At 40.8% G+C, this 25,357-nt stretch overlaps 2 pseudogenes; both read left to right on the top strand.

Annotated features, from left to right (window-relative positions):
• Positions 1–1,057: 1,057 nt before the first annotated feature.
• Positions 1,058–18,152, top strand: LOC102854775 (annotated as a pseudogene).
• Positions 18,153–24,293: 6,141 nt separating this feature from the next.
• Positions 24,294–24,887, top strand: LOC102854374 (annotated as a pseudogene).
• Positions 24,888–25,357: the final 470 nt, after the last annotated feature.

Genomic DNA, 25,357 nt, shown 5'->3' with positions numbered 1-25,357 from the left:
GAAAGTTATACAAGTGTCTAGGTCTTTCGTTCATAGGGCCGTTATGAGTTGACTACAACTCGATGGTACTTAACAACAACAACACCAGCATAGAGAGAGATCAAGTGGCCTAGCCGGCAGAACGTGATGCTACCAAGTCAAAGGTGGGTGACTCTAATCCGTGGCCCTCAGGCCTGTCTTTAATTGTTTTTGTTGAAACATTCTTCTAGGTCATACAGCCCTGGCCTGTCCACTTGTTGTACAGAGAGGAAATTCGTGGTTGCTGTTTAGCTGAACACTGTGATATTGACGTGTCAAATGCGAGAATGGTTACCCATGGTGGAAAGTATTTGGTGGAGCTCCCTGATTAAAGCAAGCTTGGAAGTGGGAGTGGTATCCACTTCCGTAAATAGCTTGCCTCTGGAAACTCTATGAACCTGGAGAAAGGATAAAAGTTATACAAATGTCCAGATCTTTTGTTCATAGGGTCACTATGAGTTGCCTGCGACTAGACGGCACTTGACAACAATACCACCAAAGGCTGGGATCAGGTGCACATTGATCTCTAAACTGACATCACTGCTCTTTAGTACTTTGGAGAGGTCCCTAAAGCAGACATTCCCAAAGCAACTCATCTTTTGATTTCCTGACTGCTGGTGCCAAGAGTGTTGATTGTGCACTCAAGTAAGATGAAATTGTTAAGAACGTCAATCACTTCTCCATCTATCATGGACCAGCCCATTGGCCCAGTGGTGAGAGTCTTTGTTTTCTTGATGTTGAGACGCAGTCTATATTGAAGACTACAGTCGTTCACCTTCTGAAGCAAATGCTTCAAGTTCTCACTTTCAAAGAGCAAGGTTGTGTCACCTGCTGTTTGTTGATGAGTAGTCTTCCTCTAATCCTGATGTCACATTCTTCTTCATAAAGTCCAGCCTCTGGAATTATCTATTCTGCATATAGATTGAAAAGGTATGAAGAAAGGACACCATCTTTTAATATGACCAATACCTTTCAGTGCACTGGAATAGATTCTGACTCATAGCAACCCTTTATTGGGCTTCCAAGACTGTAAATCTTAATGCGAGGTGAGTATCTGTCTTCCTCCTACAGAGTGCCTGCTGGGTTCACATTGCTAGGTTGATCCTTAACATACTATGCTACCAGGGTCTTTTGTAGATATGAAGGGACCAATTCTCAATCTAGTTCTGGGAGTAGCTGCCTTCATTGTTACAAACAAAGGACATAGAGGAAGATGAGAAAGGGACAATGTCACGTGAGGGAGAAGGTAGACAAGGGAACGTGAACACAGAAATGTCTGCCCTTCGCTGCACCATAGGGAAAGCCAGTTCTGAGTCTCCAAGGGTTGAGAGATTCTCCACAGCTTGGGTCCTTCCTGCAATGATGGTTTAGGAAAATGTGCTGCTTCAAGGAATAGGAAATGATTTCTTTTCCATTCTTGTGTGTTTCCATTTGCAGCTAGTAGGGGGCAGAATTGCAGCAGCCAGTCAAGGTGAAATGTCTTCAGGAAATAGAGAAGTTGGAGGCCGAGTGAGGCAACAAGCCAGTTTTTTAAAAGGCCAGAAAATGTCCAACTTAGAAAAGATACAAAGTCGACCTGTAACCAGAAAGAGGGTGTTGACTGACAGAGGGTATAATGTCGGAGTGGTGAGTGCTAGACTCCTAAATTCCAGGGGTACCTGGTGGGAAGGACATCCAAGGTGTGGCTCCTGCACACAGAAACCTCCAAGCCTGGACACTTAAACGACCGTGAAGGAGAGGTGGCCCCAACCAGAAGAAGGAGTGTTCTGAGGGAGCCTCCCAGGAAAGTTGGAGGGGATCCAGAAGCAAGTACAGACAGAAAATGGGAGTTGCCTCTGAAAGAAAGGTACGATTCGTCAGGGGAGTGGTGAAGAAATTCACATTAGTTAGTAAATAGCCAGTAAATGATGATTAAAATCTTACCGGCCTACTTTTGTCCCCCTCACCTTAAAATCCTGATCCTGATTAAGATGCAATGCCCAAGGAAACATGGGATGCTTCGGAGTATGTGTCAGTCATTTATACTAATTGAGTGATTTATTATATATTGTTTGTTATGCTGGCGGCCTAGTGGTAAGGAGCTGTCCTGCCAACCCCAAGACACACAGTTCAAATCTGTGAGCTGCTCTGTGGGAGAAGAGATGAGCTATTTCCTTCTATGCGATTTCCTTCCTCTGAAAACCTGTTGAAGGATCAGCTGTGAGTCAATTGCTCTTTGACAGCACGTAACAATAGTCAAACATTCATTTTGCTTTGTGGAAATGGAGCTTAGAGTCTAGCATGGTGGACCAGCAATTCATAAATAAAATAACTCAGATAACGAAAGGTCAATGATGAAAATCAGGTAATGGCAAAAAGAAAGACTGGGCAGGTTGTGGGAGTGGGGACTTTGGGATGGGAATCTTAAGCCCTGATGGTTAGGGAACCCGTCTGTATGGGGTGATGTTCGAGAGCAGACCTATATATGCTAAGGTGTCTGTAATGCAAAAAGCAAAGAGTGTTGTACCACTGGTAACCAAAAGGTGCAAGCTTCTAGTGGTTGGAATCCAACAGTAGCAACTGGAGAGAAAGATGGGCAACCTCCTCCCTGTAAGATTTCTACCCTTGGAAACTTTGTAGAGGACTGCTATATGTAGCAACTGACTCAATAGTCCAGAGAGAAGAGAAACTTCCAGGCAAGGAAGACAGCTGTGCTGTGAGAGTTCAGGGCGATGTTGTAAATCTCTCTATAGATACCATAGTAGCTGGCAAACAACAATTGATTGCTGTCCAGTTGCAACTGACTTATAGCTGACCCTCCCGTGGGTTTTCAGAGGCTGTAAATCACACAGGAGGAGACTGCTCACCTTTCTCTAAGGAGCAGTTGGTGGATTCAAAACCACCTGCCTTTCAGTTGGCAGGGCAACTCCTTACCCACTGTTTGTTGTTGTGTATCATCAAGTCAGAATTGACCCACAGCTGACACTCTGGCTGGTTTTCAGAGGCAGTCAATCACACGGGAGGGGTTTGCCACCAGAATTCCCTAGCTAGATGCTTTTGCTAGATATTAGTAAGGGGTTAGGTACATTTTTTTCATCTGAGGGAAAGTTTACAAATCATATTGCTTTTTCATTCGCTTATTCATACATATAACAGTAATTAATAGAGTAATATAATGAATTACAAAGTCTGGTCAATGTATTGTATATTACCTTTCCCTTCATCCAACTTATCTATTTATTAATTTTTATTCTCCTCTGCCTCTCTTGTCCTGCCTGGTAACCATCTAAAATTAATTTCACCTGTGTGTAAACCTTTCCTTGTTGTTGTGTGCTGTGCAGTTGGAACCAACCCATATTGACCCTTGAACAGGTTTTCAGAGGCAGTAAACCACGGAGGAGATTGTCCATTATTCTACCACAATGAATTTAAACCATGTGCCTTTGGGACTACAGCACAGATTCTTACCACTAGGCCACCAAAGCTCCCCAGGTAGTAGCAGTAACCTTTCCTTAACTTTTTGTTTGGTGTTTTTTGTTTTGTTTGTTTGTTTGTTGTTGTTGTTGTGTACTGTCGAATTGGATCCAACTGGCACAGGAGGAGATTGCCCCTCCTTCTCCAGCAGAGCATCTGGTGGATTTGAACCCTGTGCCTTCGGGATTGCAGTACAGAATCTTGCCACTAGGCCACCAGAGCTCCCTTTTCCTTAGCTTTTTGTAATGGTGATTTTTAAATAGGACCATGGCCTGATCTCATATTTTTTTAGAACAGCTAAGTGAAGAACCAACTTTAAGTTGACAAGAATGGAAGTAGTGAGATGAATTAAGAAACAATTATGATAGTTTAAATGAGAGGTGATGGTGTGAGGAACTAGAGTAGCATTAGAGAGAGAAGTGGAGGGATTCTGTGTTTTGCAGGTGGATTAAAGACCCCTGGTGATGTAATGTGTAGTATACTGCACTGCTAACTGGAAGGTCGGCAGTTGGAATTCACTAGACACTCTGAGAGAGAAAGATGGGCAATAATATCGTCAAGGTTTATAGTCCTGACTGAGGGTCACCGTGAGTCACATGGAATGGAACGCGGCAGCAGTGGGGTATTTTGAGGGTTTAAAAGCAAATTAGGAAGCATCAGAGATGACTGCTGGATGTTTAACTAGAACAAGTTGATGAGTAAATGAAATGAAGATTACAGAACTAGGTTTGTGCTGTTGGGGGAGGTAGAGAGTTCTATTTTGGACAGGGTAAATTTGATAAGATTAGTGGTTTGAATTCACCAGCTTGGGGTGGGGGGACAGACAACCTTCTCCTGTGGAATTGACAACTTCTAAAAATCTGCAGAAGGGTCGGTTATGAGTCGGTGCTGACTTGACAGCACACGACAGCAAGAACTGGATATTCCAGGTGGCCTGGTGGAAGAGTTGGGGGGGCGGGGAGCAGAAAGCACTGGGCTGCTGACTGAAAGTTGACAGGAAACTTCAGGTTTTTGTCTGCCAGTAAATGAGACCATTTGCTCCTGTGAAGATTTGTTATTATTGTGTACCATAGACTCAGAACTGACCTGTAGCTGACCCTCCAGGTTTTCAGAGGCAGTTAATCACCTAAGAGGAGATTGCCCATTCTTCCCTTACAGAGCAGCTGGTGGATTACATGCCTTGGGGATTGCAGCACAGCTTCTTGCCACCAGACCTGTGAGGCAAGTCTACTCTGTCCCATAGGGTCACTATCAGATTCAATACTCACTCATTCATTACCATGAAATTGATCCTCCAGCAAATTATAAGAAGCTGTAAATTGCACAAGAGGAGATTATCCATCTTTCTTCTGCAGAACAGAAGAACATCTTTCTTTCTGCTGGTGGATTAAAACTCCCGGCCTTTGAATTGGCACCACAACTCCTTACCAACTAGGCCACCAGAGCTCCTTGAAGTTTTACTAAGTCAAAGGAGAATTTATACATGACATTAGCATATAGATAGTGTTTAAAGTCAAGTTAAATGGGATGACCCAGAGAGAAGAGTATTGAAATAGGAGAGAAGAGGAACCAGCCAAAGCTCAGGTGAGGCAGGGGAGGCGGGGCCAGGAAAGGAGCTGAGAAAGGAAACTTGAGAGTTGGGAGAGTCCACGTGGAAACCAAGAGGTAACAGTGTTCCAAACCAAGAGGGTGTGGTCCACCGCATCAAATGCTGCTGAGCTGTTGAGAAATAGAAGTAAGAAGGATAGTTCCAGGGAGTGGTGAGGTTGAACACCCACAGGAAACCTGGTTTTTCTAGAACGGGAGGGAAACTTTTGTGAGGATAGAACTTACAGAAGAGAAAATGTCAAGGGAAGTCAGGAAAAGGTCCATCAGGGAACATTTGAAGATAAACTCCAAGTAGGAGAGATTTCCAGCCTGGCTGAACATTAGAATTATCTGAGGACCTTTTTTTTTTTTTTTGAGAACACATGTTTCCTGCTCTTATTCTAAAACTATGGAACTAATAGGGAGAAAATTGGAATCTGCTGTGTATTTTTGAAAAGTGCCTCAGGCAATTCTGATTTAACTGAACTAGAAGATCAACAGAAGCATTCCACTAAAACAGAGTCAATGAAATAAGTAAATAGAAAGATGATCTGTTCAGAATATAGACTGAAAAGGTATGGAGACAGGGCATATCCCTGATGCTCTCCTTTCCTGATTTTGAACTATGCAGTGTTTCCTACAATAATAAAAATATCTACACTTGATACTTCAATGAAGAGAGAGACTAAGTGTGTGTAGGTATTGTTGTTGTTGCTAGGTGCTGTTGAGTTAAGCATGACTTAAATAGATCCTGTGACTAACAGATCTGAACCCTGTTCTATCCTGGCCATTCTCATCATCTCTGACATACTTGAGTCCATTGGTGCAGTCACTGTATCAGCTTGGCTCATCAGGAGTCTTCCTCTCTTTCTGACCCTCCACTTTTCCAAACATGATGTCCCTTTTCAAGGAATAGCCTTTCTTAGCAACACTTCCAAAGTACATGAGACAAAGTTTCACCATTCTTGACTCTAAAAAGCACTCTGGCTGCATTTTTCCCAAGACATGCCTGTTTGTTCTTTTGGCAGTCCATGGGACACTCAGCCCTCTTCTCTAACACCACCACTGAAAGGCATCACATTAAACCACTGCATTGTTTGGTAGTAATTGTAACTTTCCTGGGGCAGAGCCTTATCCTTCAGAACTGACTAACTGTAGCTTTATGTTTTTCTAATGGTTGATTGCTTTATTATTTTCATTCACAATAATATTCCTTTTCTTTCCACTTCCGTCACGAGGTTTAGGGAATTCTGGCGGTGTAGTTCATAGCACGTTGTGCTACTAGCCCACAAGTTATGTATCTCCAACAATTTTCCCACCAGGAGACAAGCTGGGCAGTGTTCTTGATGGCAAAGAACACTTTTTAAAAAAAATTTATTTTATTTTTTATTATGTTTTGTGCGTACCATCAAATCTGATCTTACTTGTACTGGAGGAGCACCTGGTGGATTTGAATTGCTTGCTTCCAGGATTGCAGTGCAGCTTTTTGCTATTTGGCCACCAGAGATCCCTCAGTGTACACTTTTGAAGTACAGTCACCAGGGTAAATAAGAAGAAAATTCAAGTCAAACATAAAATCACACACTCCATAGAGTGTCAATGGCAATGTGATCCAACTTAAAAAACTCAGACGCTATCCTTCCTGAATCTAAGGAAGCCAGACAATGTGGGCATGAGTGTTTATTATTATAACTACAATATTTAACTCAAATGTTCGAGACAGTAGTCTTTATGGCAGTTTTCTCATTCTTAAGTATGAGTGGTCTGTAAATTGGATATTTTTAACCTGAAGACTAATCATACATGATGAATATTTATAGGAAAACTCAGGAACAAGTAACCACACCTTAACAATCTTTTCTTTTCAAGAAACAAACAAACAACTTTTCTTTCCCATGGATATGCATGCTCATGAGTAAGATTACATATGCAGGCGTAGAATGAGAAGTACTTTTTCTACTCTTTAAAAGAGATATATGACTAGGTATTTCTGTCATCGCAGGAGTCTAGAGTGAGGGCTACATGGTGGAGGGGACCTGGGGGAGGGTTTGTAAAACAATGAAAGAATCTTTTCTTTTACTTTTCCATAATTTTTTACTCATGTACTTATAACTTGTTAGTCAAATTTGTGTCTTCTAGGTTGCAACACCCCCATGATACATCTTGAAGGATATGAACATGTACGGCCAAGCACAATCAATAAGAGTGCATCTAAATTCCAAAATCAATCTCCATAATAGTCTATGTGTTTCCTACTGCCAAAGGGGCCCTTTAGAGTAGTGAGAGAAGACATTCACCCTGAAACCCACAGCATCCCTTTTCAGCAGGAAGTAGCTAAGAGAATACGCCATCCCCTTTTCCTTATGACTCAGGGTGAAGTCTCTCCCAGGGAGGAGTGATAGGGAATGGCAAAGGACACACTGACAAAGGAGATTAATCAGAACTGACTTTGACAAGCACTATGGCAATTGGGCAATTAAAACAGACATTGGGATGGTGGGGAAGAAGAACAAACTGGGGAGGAGGGTGGAGAGAATGGTGCGGCAATGAAGGAGTGAAAGCCCAGAATCCCTGTGAATGTTCATTGAAACTAATAAAATTTAATAATAATTAAAAAAAAGAAGTACTTTTTCTATCATTAAAAAAATTTTTGTCCCTGAGGGGAGATTGAGAAATACTGTATTGAAACAGATGAGGCAGAGAACTGTTTAAAATAGATATATGATTAGGTATTATTGTCATGACAGGAGTCCAGAATGAAGGCTGCATAGTGGAGTGGACTTGGGGGGATGGATTGTATAAAAATGAAAGGATTTTTCTTTTGCTTTTCAAAGAGAAGAGTGAATTGGAGGGAAGAGGTGGGCAAGGAGAAAAATGCAACAATGAATGAATGGAAATCCAAAGTCTCTGTAAACTTTCATTAAAATTAATAAAAAAAATTTGTCGCTAGGAGTTGAATAATTTTTAGCAATTTCAATGGTGTTCAGAAATATGCATATAGGGGGAGCTCTGGTGGCCTAGTGGCAAGGAGCTGCAACTACAATCCCAGAGGCGCACCGTTCGAATCCACCAGATGCTCTGCCGGGGAAGGAGGGGCAATCTCCTCCTGTACCAGTCAGATCTGATTTGACGGTACACACACACAAAATAATAAAATTAAAAAAAAATATATAAAAAAAAAGAAATATGCATATAGACTCTAAAATAATTCTCTCACCAGAATCATGTGCTCTCTCTCTGCTCAGGTAAGCAATTTCCTCCAGGGAGACCTGACAGATGAGCTCCTGTCCCTTGAGTTCAACTAGTTGAAAGAAAATCCCCAAATAGGAGTAATATGATATGCATAGAAGAAGCAGAAATAACAAATTTAAAAAGAGGAGCTGCCTTAAAGAGTCCATCATAATACATCCTACATGTGGGCTTCACTTCACAGTTTATAACACACCATCATGTTTATTATCTCATTTGACCTTTATATCCGTCCTGAGAAATGGGTAGAAACTGTCTTATTATCAACTTCTCACCCTTTTTCAAGATATAGAAGGATAAGTGGAGGTTTACATGAGCTATAACCATCTCCCAAACCTTTAGGGTGGTTGTTATGTATCATCATAAAAAGAGAAAGAGCTGTGTGGGGATAGCCATATCTGACCTGTACCAACATCACAAAGGGGAAGTGTCCTTGTCAACAGTATCAGTAACACAAAATCAATTTCCACTATGCCCGATATGTTCTCCAGGGTCCTATGCCTCTTCTCATCTCAGCACCAATCTTACTGCTTTTCTGGGTCCAAAACCTGATGTGATAACTCACAGATCACACAACCATATTGAGGAAGTCAAAGGCTTATAATCCAGGTTAATAACAGAATACAATCAATACAGCTCCTGAAATGTGCAGAGTCACCTCAGTCTTGAGCATCGTGGCTTTTTGGCCTGTGTTCCCAAATTCTCAGTTCTACCAATATTAGCTCTTCCCTCACTCAAAGTCTCATCTCATGTCAGCTGGTTTTGCTGGCTGTCATAGTTGTAGCTGGAACAGGAAGGGCATACTACATTCTCTTCCTTTCTCTTCAATGGCACCAGAAGACCTGTCGCTGCAGCTAGAGCTGTTCAATTTATTGGCAATACTAGTCAATCACCTTGTGGGTTATTGAGACTGGCCAATCCCCTTGTTGAATAGTAGGTAGTATATATACATAGCAAAGATCAAATAATAGCTAGGTAAGTCATATCTCAGTCACAAAAGGACAAATACTGCATAGTGCCACTGTTGTAGAGCGGGACTGACATCAGGATTGGGGTAAGATTGAAAAAGATTGCATAAAATATGTATTGAAACAGATGAGGGAGAAAACTGTTTAAAAACGATATATGATTGGTTATTATGGTCATGACAAGAGACCAGAACGAAGGCTGTATAGTGGAGTGCACTCGCTGATCGGGGTGGGGGAGCGGGGATTGTATACCAATGAAAGAATTTTTCTTTTACATTTCAAAGAGAAGAACGAACTGGGGGGAGGGCTGGGCAGGGAGAGAAATGCAACGATGAATGAATGGAAATCTAAAGTCTCTGTAAACATTCATTAAAATAAAATAAATCTTAAGATAAGGAACTCTAGAAAGCTTTTTTTAAAATTAATTAATTAATTTATTTTTAATTTGGTGTACTGTTGAATTAGAAAGCTGTTTTAAGGGGGGAAGGAAGGAAGGAAGGAAGAAAAGAAAGGAAGAAAGAGAAACTCTATAATTGTCAAGTCAGAACAAATTCATGCCTGACCCTCCAGTGCGTTTTCAGAGGCAGTAAGTTGCACAGCAGGAGATCACCCGTCAATAATATGAAAATATATAAATTACATAGTGAAAATTTTCATAGGGAGAAAAGTGAATGGGGAAAACGTCATGTCAAATCATCATTTTGCTCAAAGTCTTCTCAAATCTCTCTCACTTGAGGGGGAAAACCCTCTAAATTGAGTCAATCATACCCTTACTTCTCTATCTGAATTTCCTATCCTTCTTCCCTATAAAAAAAATAGATTCAGTAATAAAAGTTGCTATTGGTACATAAAATAATTTGGATGACATTCAAGAGAATTATACTGAATAAAAGAAAAAAGCCAATCTCCAAAAAAATGTTGCGTAGTCTGATTCCATATCCATTTGTTTATGAAATACTATTTTAGACAAGAATTCTTGATTATCTGAGGTAAGGTATGACATGAGAGAATGGGATAAGAAGGAGGCAGGAATAGTTTTAAAAAGGCAACAAATGGATCCTGTATGGTTGGAACAGTTCAATAAACTGTTCAATCTGTAATGGTGAATTAATCAACTTGCTTAGGTGATATAATTTTAGAGATATAAATATACATACATGAGTACAAATTAAGGGTTATGATGGAGAATTTCACTAAGGTGTCTAGATCATATCAATACCTTGGTTGTGATAATATACCATAATTTTTCAAATGCTACCTACCATTACGGGAAACTAGGTAAATGGTATGGATCTCTATGTACACCTTTTTCAATTCTTTTTTTTAATAATTACACTCTTTTTAAAAAATTTTTATTTTTATTTTATTGTTTTTTGTGCATGTACCATCAAATCAGATCTGACTGGTACAGGAGGAGATTGTCCCTCCTTCTCCAGTAGAGCATCTGGAGGATTCAAACCACACACCTCTGGGATTGCAGTGTAGCTTCTTGCCACTAGGCCACCAGAGCTCCCTTCAATTCTTTTTTTTTAACTTTGAAAAAAAATTTCATTATTTTTTTTTGTGCATATACCGTCAAATCATATCTGACTGGTACAGGAGGAGATTGTCCCTCCTTTTCCAACAAAGCATCTGGTGGATTCGAACCACTTACCACTGGAATTGCACTGCAGCTTCTTGCCACTAGGCCACCACAGTGATGACAAGATTACAACCCTAATTTAACCCGAGCTATTTTCATTATGATATAGTTTCCTGAGGCAAGTGCTTTGGAGTGGGGTGTGTGTGTGTGTATCATGGAGTCAATCTGACTCTACCCTGACCCTGGAAGACAGGGTAGACCTACCACATTGAGTTTCCTAGGTTATAATCTTTATAGGAGCAGATTTTTAGGTCTTTTCTTCCATAGAGCTATTGATTTGGATTAACATGCCAACTTTTTTGGCTAGCAGCTCAGTCACCTTACCACTGTATACCACCAGGGATTCTTTCGTTGGAGTTGAGAAAACTGCATTAGTCTTAGCTGTACACCAACTTGCTACTTGACCTTGAGCAGCCTGTTTCTTCACCTATAAAACAAAAGGGACGACTCAAAATTCCCTTTGTAAAGTTACGTTTAAATTTATCTGAGCCTAGAGAAAGACGTTTTTCTAGCCAGGAGTAATGGAATGCTTCAGAGACTGAACAAATCTTGGTGGCTCCCTTCCTTTGGAGCTTTCCCAGGAGACGAGGTATATCATGGGATTCATCGTTCATATTATCCTGCCCCAGAAGGTAATGATCAAAACATATGCCATCAACCAAAGAGTATGTAGGCCAACACTGTAATTACATTTACATATTTATGGTGGGTAGGATCTGTCAACATTGGACAAGAGAGGTAACATTTAATCAAACAGGTTGACCTGTGCAGATGATCCATGTTATGCATTTAAGCAAAAATTTTAAGTGAAGGCAATTCAAATAGTCATAAGGAAAGGAAAAATTAGCTAAGGTTAAAGACAGAGAAAAACAGATATTGGAAATAGAGTCAAATAAGGGAAAATATTGAAGAACAGAGAAATTACTATTCCCAAGACAATACCAGGCTGTGTTACTAGACCCTAAGAGTGCACGCTAGTGAATTCAAGAGTGCCAAAAGTGCTCCTTAGAGGGAAGAATAGTGAGACTTCGTCTCACATACTTGAGCATGTTGCTAGGAAAGAATATTCCTTAGAAAGAGGAAAGGTGGAGAGGGTCAGTGAAAGAGAGGAAGACCCTCAATGAGGTAGATTGACATAGTGACTCCATGGGCTCCAGTGTGTCAGAGATGATCAGGATGGCATAAAATAGGACAGGGTTTATATCCATTTTTTATAGGGTCACTCTGAATCATGCTCAGCTTAACAGAACCTAACAACAACGACTTGTGAGTAAAGAGTTACATTGCCAACTTAAAGGCAGATGGTTTGAATCCACCGGCTGCTCCACGGGGTGGGGGTTGGGGAGATGTGCAATCTTCTTCCATGTGGTTTACAGTCTCTGAAAACTCCCTAGAGGTTCAGTTATGAATTTATTCTCAAGGTGGAATGTTACTCAAGGTCAAGATCCCCACTCAATACCAGATTCCATTTGCCTGGTCCTAACAGCATATACTGGTGTATAAGAAGCAGATGCAAAGTGGGGAGTGGCTAAGTCTGACTTCTATCCACTTCATAAAGGAGAAATGTCCCCATCAATAATATCCACATTACTAAACAAATAGCTACATGGTCAGACCCCACATGCTCCTGCACCTATTTCTACCAATCATTGGGTCCAATGTTTGTTGCAACTTCATTAATAAATTTTACTCACCATTGTGGGGTTTATAAGGGAAATATGTTGAAGAGGGAGGGAGGCAAAGAATAGTATACAATGCAAGTCCAAATTTCATTCAGCAGGCCCCAGCTGTATTAATAAGATACAATTCCTCAATTAGTGAAAGTCCAGGTTCAGTTCAGCTTCACAAATGCACCTCTTGTTTCCTCAATAATCCAACACACTTTTTCTCAGAGCAGTTACAAGTCAGCTTTTCCTTCAATTATGTAGCAAGGAAAACCTTTAACTATGGCTCCATCTCCAAGGTTTCTCTGGATACACAGTCTCTTCACTGTCTGCCATCATCTCTTCACTCTCTCTCTCCACCATCTCTTATGGTGTGGAAATCACGCACTTGTATTGGTTCCACAGCTGTTGATGATTTGCAAGACCATATGTCTTCAGTTAACTGTAGACCATGCCTCCAACAGAGGCTAATTACAATGGATGTTGTTGTAGTTGTTGAGCTGTCGAGTTGAACACAACTCATAGCAACCCTGTGAACAAAAGGCCCGAAGCCTTTATATAACTATTGACATTTATCACATTTCATAGAGTTTCCAGAGGCATGTTGTTTAGGAAGTGGATTGCACGCCTGCTTCCAAAAGCCAATTTCAAGTTTTATGACACCACACAATTGCTGAGTTAAGGTCTGAAGCGAATTATATCTTTGGAAAGGAAATATGGAAGTTATTGTTATTTGCTGCTCTGTTGCTCCAATTCAAGGTGTGTGACCTCAGGCACAGAAGAGAATGTTGCTTGGTCCTGAGCCATCTCCATGATTGTTGGTTTGCTAATCCACTTTTGAGCCATGGTGTATTTTGAGTGCCAGCTAATACTGTATCAGTCAACATTCTGCTTTAATCCATAGAGTTTTCACTGACTAATGCCCTGGTGTGTCCACTTGCCATACAGAGGTAACTTGTGGTTGCTGTGAAGCTGAACACAGTGACACTGATGTGGCAAATGCGTTAATGGTTACCCATGGAAGACGGTGTTTGGTGGAGCTCCCCTATTAAAACAAGCTTGGAAGCAGGAGTGGCATCCACTTCTGTAATAGCTTGCCTCCAGAAACCCTATGAATTTGGAGAAAGGATGAAAGTCACACAAGTGTTGAGGACTTTCATTCATAGGGTCACTATTGAGTCACCTACAACTTGATGGCACTTAACAACAACAACAACCACCTAGCCTTCCAGTCTGTCTTAATCAGGAAGCTCTGCTGAAAGTTACCATTAGAGACCCTGTTAGCATTCAAAATTCTGGTGGCATAGCTTCTAGCATCATAGCAACACTGAAGCCACCACCATACAATATATCAACAGATAGATGGTGAATGGAAGGGGTAGCTCCAGGTAGCATGGAAAGTTGAAGAGGCATTTTCATGGAGAAAGGATAGAACAAATATTTTCTATGCCCTTACTATGTGCCAGGGAGCTCTGGTCTCCTAGTCCATAGGAGTTACATTGTTAACCTAAGGGCTGCAAGGCTCTGGTAGTTCAAATCTAATAGCCATTTTTGTAAGAGATATTCCATCTCCTCCCACTGCAATTTACAGCCTCAGAAACTCAACAAAGGGCAACTATAAGTCGGAACCAGATGGACTTCGGTGAATTAGCATGTACCAGGCACTTTTGTGAGTATTATTTCCCATTAAATCTTCACAGCAATTCTACAGCTTAACTAATAGTGTTTATAGGTGAAGAAACTAAGGCTTAGTGAGATTTGGTCATAAAGTAGGTCTGTGGGTAGAGCAAGCATTGAGGTTGTTAGTTGCTAAGTGGATTCCAAGAAACAACAATGCTCTATGTGCGGAGGCCAACAGTTCCAAAAGAGTTTCAAAGCAGGGACCTTTCAGAAGCACATCAGCAAGCCTGTCCCTGAAGCACCTCTGGGTGGTGTTGAACCCATCATGTTGTTGTTGTTGTTGTGTAACATTGATTTGCTTGTGACTCATAGCTATCCTATGTACAAGAGTTCTAAACTCTGCTCTATCCTGTGCCAACCTCACTGTCTCTGACACACTTACTACCATTACCCCAATCACTGAATCGATCCATCTCATCAAGGGTCTTCGATATCCCTCTCCAAGGACTGATCCCTCCTTGCAACCTGCCCAAAATATGTCAGACAAAGCTTCAGAATCCATCATAGTGGAGATTTTAGTCCACTCTCTGCCTAGAGTTGGCATTAAAGTCACATTTGACAGTGTCCTTCCTAAACCTGAGCTCTTTCTGTGGTTCAGATTTTGAGTCAGACAATTTTGAATGTTAATCCGTCCTCAGTAACTGTGGGCAAGATACAAAACTTTCCAAAATACAATATAATTTCTTTAAATGTGGAAATTCATAACAACCAAGTTTGGGTGTAAATAATAAATATGTAAATAATAAAGATAAATGCTCAACACATTCCAAGTGATTAATAGTGGGCAGATTACACACTATATTAAAGTGAGACTAGTTAGCTTGGTGGCCTACTGGCAAGAAGCTGCACTGCAATTCTGAAAGTGCTTGCTTCGAATCCACCAGATGCTCCCTGGAGAAGGAGGGGCAATCTCTTTCTTTGCCAGCTGGATCCAAGTGTGGGGGGAAGCAATAAGAAATTTCATTTTTAAGGTGATACTAAGCAGTGGCTCTACATCTTACCTATACTTTGAAATCCTGGGGATTTTTTTTAAAAATATTGAGGTTAGGCTTCTGTCCAGAGACTTCTAAGTCTAGGTGAAGGTTTAAAAATTCCAGGTGACCATAAGTAGTTATATTATTTAGTAGACTTTTAGTATATGCTTCTCATTCACCTCAAAGTCTTATTGAAACTCAGTTCAATGGGCCGCGGTCCCCCACTTAGAAGGAAAGGAACTTTCACTTGCACTTCTGACAAATTCCCATGGCAATATAGATTTATTATTCAAGGGATCACATTTTGAGGACCAGCAGTTTAAAGCTAGCAGGGAGGGGATTGAAATATAAAAGGTTTTTATGGTAAGGAACTCTATTGCCAACCCAGAGGTATGCAGTTTGAATCCACCAGCTGCTCTGCTGGAGAAAGGTAGGCAATTCCCTATTGCCATGAGAGCTCATTCACTTGTTGTTGTTGTTATGTGCCGTCGAGTCGCCTGCGACTCATAGTGACCCTATGTACACCAGCCCTAAACTCCGCTCTGTCTTGTGCCAATCGCACTGTCTCTGTCACTCCCATCCCAATTATCCCAGTCACCGAATCAATCCACCTCATAGAGGGCCTTCCTCTCCTGCGCCGTCCCTCCACCCTCCCAAGCATGATGTCCCTCTCTAAGGACCGGTCTCTCCTCACAACATGTCCAAAGTATGTTAGATGGAGCCTCAGAATCCTTGCCTCCAAGGAGCCACCCGGTTTAACCCTTTCCAGGACAAATCTGTTTGTTTTCCTAGCAGTCCATGGTATTCTCAATACTCTTCTCCAGCACCACAGCTCAAAGGCATCAATTCTTCTATCCTCCTTGGTCATTGTCCAACTCTCTGATGCATAACAAGTGATTGCGAAGACCATGGCCTGTATCAGACTCACCTTAGTCTCCAGAGAGACACCATTGCTCTTCAGTACTTTGGAGAGGTCCCTAACAGCAGATTTTCCATGGCAATGCTCCTTTTAATTTCCTGGCTGCTGGTGCCAAGACTGTTGACTGTGGAGCCAATACGTAATGTAATTGTGTAGCCATAGCCTCTCAAAACCTGCTGCAAGGCCATTTGTGAGTTGGTTCTGACTCGACAGTACATAACAATTTTTTTTAATTGTGATTTGCAAATGCGCAACAATGAATAAAAAAATAAATACAATAAATTTTTATTTGAAAGTTTACAAAGCAAATTCATTTTTCATCCGTCCATTCACTTCTTCCCTGTAATTCTCATTTTCATGAAAAGGTTTTTCTTTTAAAAGCCCACTCGCAAGAATCATGGTTAGGTTTTGCAATATTCACAAATCACTTATTTTCAAGACCAAAATAGAATATAGTTTCTTTTCCATTCTTGGGTTTCTTTGTCACTTGTTGAATAGAATGAGAATGAATGGTTTCTATCGATACAGTAAGAGAGTTCTGGTTGCTATTAGTAAGAAGCTGTGTTGCCATCCCAAAAGCATGTGGTTTGAATCACCAGCTGCACCTCAAGCGAAGGATCGGCAATCTCCTCCTGTTTGATTTCCTGCCTCTGAAAACCCACTAGAAGGTCAGCTATGGGTGAGTTCTAACTCAACAGCACACAACAATATTGACAACAATGACTGTAAAAATGGACTCAAGTGTATTAGAAAACATTAGGAAGGACTAGGATGAGGATTCCGATTTCTTATTCAGAGTGTCATTATGAGTCATAGTCAACTTAATGGCACCACAAAGAGCAACAACAGCAATGGTCAGTGTTCAGAGAATTTAGAGATATGGATAAAGCATCTTAAAGTGCCTAGCATCTGACAAGTGACACAGAGTGGCCACCCAACAACTAATAGGTGGCAGACAGGCTATTTTTGTCTTAAATCCCAAAATATTTAGATATGTGTACGAGGAATCAGTCCTTGGAAAAGGCCATCATCCTTGGGAAGGTGGAGAGAAAGTGCAGGAGAGAAAGACGCTGAACGAGATGGATTGATACAGTCACTGGGGTAATGAGGCTGATTGTGCTGGAGTCAATGAGACTGGCTCAGAATAGGGCAGGCCTCAGAGCTGTTGTACAAAGCATTGCTATGAGCCGCTGGCAACTCGACAGCATATAACAACAACAACAATATAGATTGAGATGTTACATGAACTCATGAAGGCCTCATGAAAAATAGACAAAACCCACTTCTCTCTACTCAATTCTGACTCCTAGAAACCCTGTAGGGGTTATGTCTCATCTTTGAGAAGCATGTGTCTCATCTTACTCTTGTGGAGCAGCTCATGGGTTAGGATCATTGGTTTTTTAGTTAGCAGCTCAACCCTTAACCCATTACACCACTTCTTGAGGTTGTTGGGTGCCGGAAAGTTGACTACAACTCATACCAACGCTGTGAAGAAAGGAGGTGAGCCTTGCCCTATCCTGTGCCGTCTGTATCATCCCTGTTATATTAGGCTCATTGTTTCAGTCACTACTATAACACTTGGGCTCCTTAATAGAATGGCATAGTCCTTTCCAGCCTAGTCCTGACACTAAGACCCCTGCAAAGAAGGGTGTTGAGAAGAAGAAAAGCCGTCTGCCATCAACGAAGAGGTGACCAGAGAGCACATCATCAACCTTCACAAGTGTGTTCATGAAGTGGGATTTAAAAAGCATGCCCCTCAGGTACTCATGGAGATTTGCCAGAAAGGAGATGGAAACACCAGATGTTCGCATTGACACCAGGCTTAACAAAGTCAGCTGGGTCAAAGGAATAAGGGATATCCCATACCACATCCATGGATAGTTGTCTAGAAAATCTATTGATGATAAAGATTCCCCAAACAAGCTGTATACACTGGCTACCTATGTACCTGTTACAACTTTCAAAAACCTACAGACTGTCAATGTGGATGAAAACTAATAGCTGATTATCAAATGAAGTTACAAAACTGTAAAAAAATAGGATGGCATAGCACCTGTTCTGCATCATTCTCACAACTGCCAACCTGTTCAAGTCCATTGTTTGTGTTTATTGTACTAAGTCCTCTCCCTGAGGGAGATGATCCCTGGCTTCATCAGCCTCAACCCTGAGTATGCCTCCTGGTGATGGACCCAAAGCAGTTTGGACCACGTCCTAACATGATCTGTAAGATTTTTTTACAGACTAGTTTGCAGATCACTTGGCTTTTCTTCCCTATCTTAGTTCAAAAGTTTCTGCCGAAACCTGATGAGCATGGGTAACCCGGCTAGTATTTGAAATACTGATGGTATTGTTTCTAGCAACATATGAGTGCCACAGTACAACAAACTGACAGGTGGATGGTAGATAATACATTTAGAGTAACTAGTCCAATCAGGAAAAGGCATTTTCTTTCAAAGCTTTATAGACTATAAAAGTAGAAATCAGAAACAGAAAGAGAAAGGAAAAAAATACATGGGCCTGCATAATACCTTTGACTTTTTTGTCTAGTAGTGTGATAACAGAGAAGATGCAAGTGAAATGGCTTTAACAAGCAGAAATGTATTTTCTTCTACCATAGAAGCTAAAAGTTTACATTCAATGCGTTTTCTCCATTGATTTTAGAGGAAGTTCTTTGTTTCAGTATGTGTAGGTCTAGCACTCCTTGGAGGTCTCTGTGTCAAGGCCTTCTAAGAAACACCCCCGCACCATGTTGTTGTTGTTATGTGCTGTCAAGTCGCTTGTGACTCATAGCGACCCTATGTACAACAGCCCTAATCTCTGCTCCGTCCTGTGCCAATCTCATTGTCTCGGACACACTTATCCCGATTACCGCAGTCACCGAATCAATCCATCTCCTAGAAGGCCTTCCCCTCCTGTGCCTGCCCTCCACCCTCCCAAGCATGATGTCCCTCTCCAAGGACCAGTCTCTCCTTACAACACGACCAAAGTATGTCAGATGAAGCCTCAGAATCCTTGCCTCCAAGGAGCAGCCGGGTTTAACCCTCTCCAAGATGAATCTGTTTGTTTTCTTAGCAGTCTATGGTACCCTCAGCACTCTTCTCCAACACCAAAGCTCAAAAGCATCAATTCTCCTTCTATCCTCCCTAGTCATTGTCTAACTCTCTGGCGCATAACATGTGATTGCAAAGACCATGGCCTGTATCAGATGCACTTTAGTCTCCAGAGAGACACCGTTGCTCTTGAGTACTTTAGAGAGGTCCCTAACAGCCGACTTTCCCATCGCAATATGTCTTTTAATTTCCTGGCTGCTGGTGCCAAGACTGTTGACTGTGGAGCCAAGCAGACTAAAGCTGTGAACAATCTCAGTCTCTTCACCATCCATCCTGACACTGACAAATGGTCCAGTGATGAGAATCTTTGTCTTCTTGACATAGAGCCTTAATCCATATTGATGGCTGCAGCCCTTGACCCTCTGCAGCAAACATTTCAGGTCCTCCTCAGTTTCAGGAGGCAGGGTTGTGTCATCTGCATAACGCAGATTGTGATAGATCTTCCACCAATCCAGACTCCACACTTCTCCTCATAGAGCCCAGCCTCCCAGATAATCTCTTCTGCATACAAATTGAAAAGGTATGGAGATAGGACACATGCCTGGCGTACGCCCTTCCCAATTTTGAACCATGCAGTGTTTCCTTGCTCTGTTCTGCTCTGTTCCACCATAGGGATCTATAAATTCTACCAGTCCTTGGAGAAGGACATCATGTGTGGGGAAGGCTATCATGCTTGGAAAAGTGGAGGGACAACTCTGGAGAGGAAGACCCTGTATGAAATGGATTGACATGTAAAACTTCTACCTGGACCAGGAGACTGTTGTGCCAACAGAGCAGGGGAACATTGCATGGTTTGAAATTGAGAGGAAGCAGTAGGGTGGCCATGGAAGTTGGCATCTGCTGAGTGTGTAACAATTCACCTGCCAAATCAACTAGCCTTGAAAAACTTTCTGCTTCACGTAGGTCCTGGCTTTTACAGGTCTTACTATAGTTGCTGGACAAAAATCAGAGTACATGGCAGCATGGAAAGTGAAGTCCTCAACTATGAATGGAAAGGCTGGTGAGATGTTTGCTTGTTTTAATACTGCATTCCTCTTCAAGAGCAGGACAGATTGAGAGTTAGATCATGATTTAAACTACTTTATTAGCTCCTCAGAATTATGCATTTACAAAATTGTGGTACATTCACACAATGGAATACTATGCAACATACAGGAGCAATGATTTCGAAAATTACTACATAACTTGGGAGGGACTGGAAAACATTTTGTTGAGTGAACTACCTCAGCCCCATAAGGACAAGTACTGTATTGAGACCATTATTGTGAAAATAAAAAGTTAGCTAGCAAAATGTGTATGAGGATCCAAGGAGGGTGAGAATTAGCAGGGAGAAAATCATAGCCGCACAATTTGATAGATAGAGACATGATAGATAGATAGATGATTGATAGATGGGTAGGTAAAGAAAATGGGAAAGATCCCGCAGGAATCTGGAAAGACAGGGCAATGGTGGGCATAGTTCAATGATGACTAATTTTATAAAATATAATCAGAATCATTGTATGAAACACAATGTGAACGAAGGATAGGGTGTAGCACAATGTATATGACTTTGCAAGCAAATCAATATAAAATAAATTTTTTAAAAGAATTATTCAATTATGTGCCCCCAATACTAGGACAAGGAGCCATGGTGGTATAGAACATAGCATAAACGGCTTCTACTCAAAAGGCCAGCAGTTTGAAACCACCAGCTACTTGTAGGTAGAAAGATGTGCAGTCTCCTCTGATAAACATTTGCAGCCTTAGAAACCTGAGGGCGAGCTGCCATGAGTCAGAACTGAGGTCAGCAGCAGTGGGTTGGTTTGTTGTTGTTTTTAATACTAGTATAGACTAAGCACTAGTCCAAGACAGACTAGAAAGGTCTGGTGATCAACTGAAAATCAGCCAGTAGAAAATCCTGTGGGTCACAACAGTCTGATGCACAGAGAATCACGGTGACGCAGCACGACTGGGGGGTGTTCCATGTCATCCTGCATTGTGTCACTATGAGTCAGGGCCACTTGACAGCTGCTAACAACAACCACAACAATGTGAGAAACCATGGTTTCCTTGCAGGACAAATGTGAATCGTGGGTGGACCCTGGTTAGCCAACCAATAGCATGAAACTGCTAGAGCATACTCCTGAACATTCTCATAAATACTTTTGGGTTGTTTTTTAGTATACTTTCCCCTCTTTCTTGTGATTTGAGCAAAAGCTTACAAAGCACATTGTTGTTTTTTACAACTGTTCATACATAGTCTAGACATAAATGCAATATCACAATGTGACCACACTGTTCCTACTTCCTCTCTGAGCCTTTTTTCCATCAACCCTTCTATCGTACCCCTTCCTGATTTTTGCTTTGTGAGCTTTACCCCAGTGCACATGCTGCCCTTTTGAACTTTTCTTTTTTCCTTTGATCTGATGTAGTTGATTATTCTAAGGAGTGAATGCACAATAGCCCTGTCTGTAAGGTCAGTGGTTTGAAGCAACCAGAGGTTTCTCAGAACAAAGATCATCTTCTAAAAGTAAAAAATCAGTTATTGAAAACACTATGGAACCCAATTTTATTCTGACATATACAGAGTATCCAGGAGTCAAAGGCAACTTGACAGGAATTGGTTACTAGTTTTACATATAATTATTTGAAATGGTTTTCTTAAATTTTGCATTATGAGATCTTTTAAACATACTGAAACATGTAGAGTGATGTAATTTATATCAGTGTATACCTTTGTCATAGTATTTTGCAACCTCACCTGAGTTTTCAAATGGTGAGTATCATTGCCAGTCTTCTTAGGATCTCCTTGCTGAGGTAATAATGCGATTTATTTTTTCTGGCTTAAGTACAGTGGCTCTTTCCTCAGGTGCCATCTGTGGTTCCACCCTGGGCTAGGCCTACTTAGTCAGGACGGGGAGGGCTTGACTGTTTCTGGGGAATAAACCAGGGTTGCACCCACATGCAAAAACAGGATTAACTTGTAATGTTTTCCCCCTTCATGGCCACAATTCTTGTTAAGTTTTAAAAACCAAAACCACAATTGCTTCATAAAATAAAGAACATTGTAAAACATATCCCTGCCCCCATTTTTTTAAAAATGTAGTATCTGGGTAGGTTTTGTACAGATTTTGAAAGTTTGAAAAAAATTTTTAGTAAATATTTATTTTAAAATTAATTTTAATGAACGTTTACAGAGATTTTGGATTTCCATACATTCATTGTTGCATTTTTCTCCTTGCCCACCGCTCCCCCCAGTTCGTTCTTCTCTTTGAAAAGTAAAAGAAATATTATTTCATAGGTATAGAATCCGCCCGCCCCCCATCTCCCCACCCCTCCCCGAGTACATTCCACTATGCGACCTTCATTCTGGACTCTTGTCATAACCATAATTTTTTTTTATTTTGTGTGTGTGTACCGTCAAATCGGTTCTGACTGGTACAGGAGATCATCCCTCCTTCTCCAACAGAGCATCTGATGTAGTCGAACCATGCACCTCTGGGACTGCAGTTAAAAAAGATTTCTAGGGAGCACTGGTGGCCTAGTGGCAAGAAGCTGCACTGCAATCCCAGAAGTACGCAGTTCGAATCCACCAAATGCTCTGCTGGAGCAGGAGGGACAATCTCCTCCTGTACCAGTTAGATCTGATTCGATGGTACACACACACAGACACACACACACACACACACACACACACACACACACAGAGAATAAAAAAATAATAAAAAAATTTCCAAGACATCAATAAATCAAGACATATTTTCTAAAACACAAATAGCTTTGTTCATCTTATAAATTATACTTATTGTAAAATAATTAGAAATGTTTTAAATGAAAGAAAAGGTTTTACATCTCACGAGATAGACTTTTGTTTACATTCTGTCTTCTTTTTTTTTAATTTTTATTTTATATTGGTTTGCTTACAATCAGCCTTTTGTTTAAATACTTGATGTTGTTGTTGTTGTTAGGTGTCATTGAGTTTTCTATGACTCACAGCAACCCTGTGAACAATAGATCTGAACCTTGCTCTATCCTGCACTGTCCGGACACCCTCTGATACGGTCTAGCCCATTGCTGCAGTCACTTTGTCTATCCACCCTGTTGGGGATAATGAAGGATTGCACAGACACAATGCTATATGGCCTCCTATTTTTAATACTTAAAAAAGCTAGTATGTATAAATGAATGCATATAAAATAATTTTCTATATCACATGTCAAATTTAGATAGTTTCCAAATTTTATATTATAAAAATTATCTGAGCAGACAATTATATGTATGTGTGTGAGTGTATTATTTTACATTCATCTTTAAACATTTCTCTAATAGTAGAAATATCTAAAATGACTTCATTAAAGGGTGTTATTGTTGTGTATTGTCAAGTTGGAACCAGTGCACAGCTGACCCTCCAGTGGGTTTTCAGAGGCACTTAATCACACAGTAGGAGATTGCCCTGTCACAGAGAAAAAATTTGATATTTCCAGTAGCACTTGAAAATACTACCTTACACTCCAAAGTACATAAAATAGTGGCTTCTTTCTAGCATAATTTTTTTTCATAGTTCTTCCTCAGGTGTCTGACTCTTCATAATTTCTCTCTTTGGTGACCTTGAGTTTCGTATCCTTACACTATTTGATTCAATTGTAATTTTCCAGGTATTGGACATATTTTATAACCTTATAGTTAGAACATAATGTGTCATTAAAACTAAAAAAAAAAAAGAACATAATGTGTGTCATTTGAAAACTTGTTTGCATTTATTCCCCACCTCCACTGAGACTTGTAAATTTGTATTCTCAATATTTTTAACCAAGTAAAATTTTGGATTGGTTTATTAAATTACTATAATATCAAAACAACTCCTGAGAATATCAGAGAAACAGATACTTTCTTTTTAATTATCTTTTAAATAGAAATTTAAATCATGTTTTCTTTAACAAACATTTTTAACTACTAGAAGTATTTAAGAACAAAAATATTGGCTTCTGCTGTCTTTCCATCCCTCAGTCAGACAGGACCCAGAGACGCTTCTGGAAGAACCATAACGATGGCTGCCAATGGTGGTACTAGAAAAATTACATTTGTGAAACATCGTCTGACTATTGAATTCGAGAAGAAGTATGTAGCCACCTTGGGTGTGGAGGTCCATCCCCTCATGTTCCACACCAACAGAGGACCAATTAAATTTAATGTGTGGGATACAGCTGGCCAGGAAAAATTTGGGGGATTGAGAGATGGCTATTATATATCCAAGCCCAGCGCACTATTATAATGTTTGATGTAACAGTAAGAGTTACCTACAAGAACGGGCCTAACTGGCATAGGGATCTGGTTCATTTATGTAAAAATGTCCCCATTGTGTTGTGTGGCAACAAAGTGGACATTAAAGACAGGAAAGTTAAGGCAAAATCCATCATTTTCCACTGAAAGAAGAATCTTCAGTACTATGATATTTCTGCCAAAAGTAACTACAACTTTGGCTTGCTAGAAAACTAACTGGAGACCCTAGCTTGAAGTTTGTTGCTTGCCTCTTCTTGCCCCACCAGCGGTTGTCATGAACTCAGCGTTGGCAGCACAAGATGAGCATGATTTAGAGGTTGTGCAGACAACTGGTTTCCCAGACGAGGATGGTGATCTGTGAGAGAACGAAGCTGGAACGCAGAGTCAGAATTCTGTCTAGGGGTTGTGTTTGTTTTTGTTTGTTTGGTTTGTTGGGTTTTGTTTTGTTTTGTTTTTAATTATTTTGTGTGTGTGTACCATCAAATCAGATCTGACTGGTACAGGGGGAGATTGCCCCTCCTTCTCCAGCAGAGCATCTGGTGGATTTGAACCGCGTACCTCTGGGATTGCAATGAGAAGTCTAGTTTTTAGGCACCTGTCCTGTGATGTCAGTGGTGCCGCCTGTTTGCCACTTTGTCATCTAGCTAAGCAGGACATGTGCTAATCTTTGGGATGCTGAAGGAGAGATGAATGGGCTTCGGAGTGAGTGAGGCAATTAAAAAAAACCCCTTCTTTTTTTTTTATCTGCATATTTAGCTGTTTTGGAAGGCAGTTTCCTTCTCGAGTTTCAAATACAAGACTGCTACAGTCAAATCACAATATTCTGTGGTA

This window comes from Elephantulus edwardii, unplaced genomic scaffold, assembly GCF_000299155.1.
Source record: "Elephantulus edwardii isolate Elephantulus edwardi_28Jun2011 unplaced genomic scaffold, EleEdw1.0 scaffold00036, whole genome shotgun sequence".
NCBI classification, from domain to species: Eukaryota; Metazoa; Chordata; class Mammalia; order Macroscelidea; family Macroscelididae; genus Elephantulus; species Elephantulus edwardii.
The sequence above is the reverse complement of the archived record's forward strand: the minus strand, read 5'-3'. Positions and strand labels throughout refer to the sequence as shown.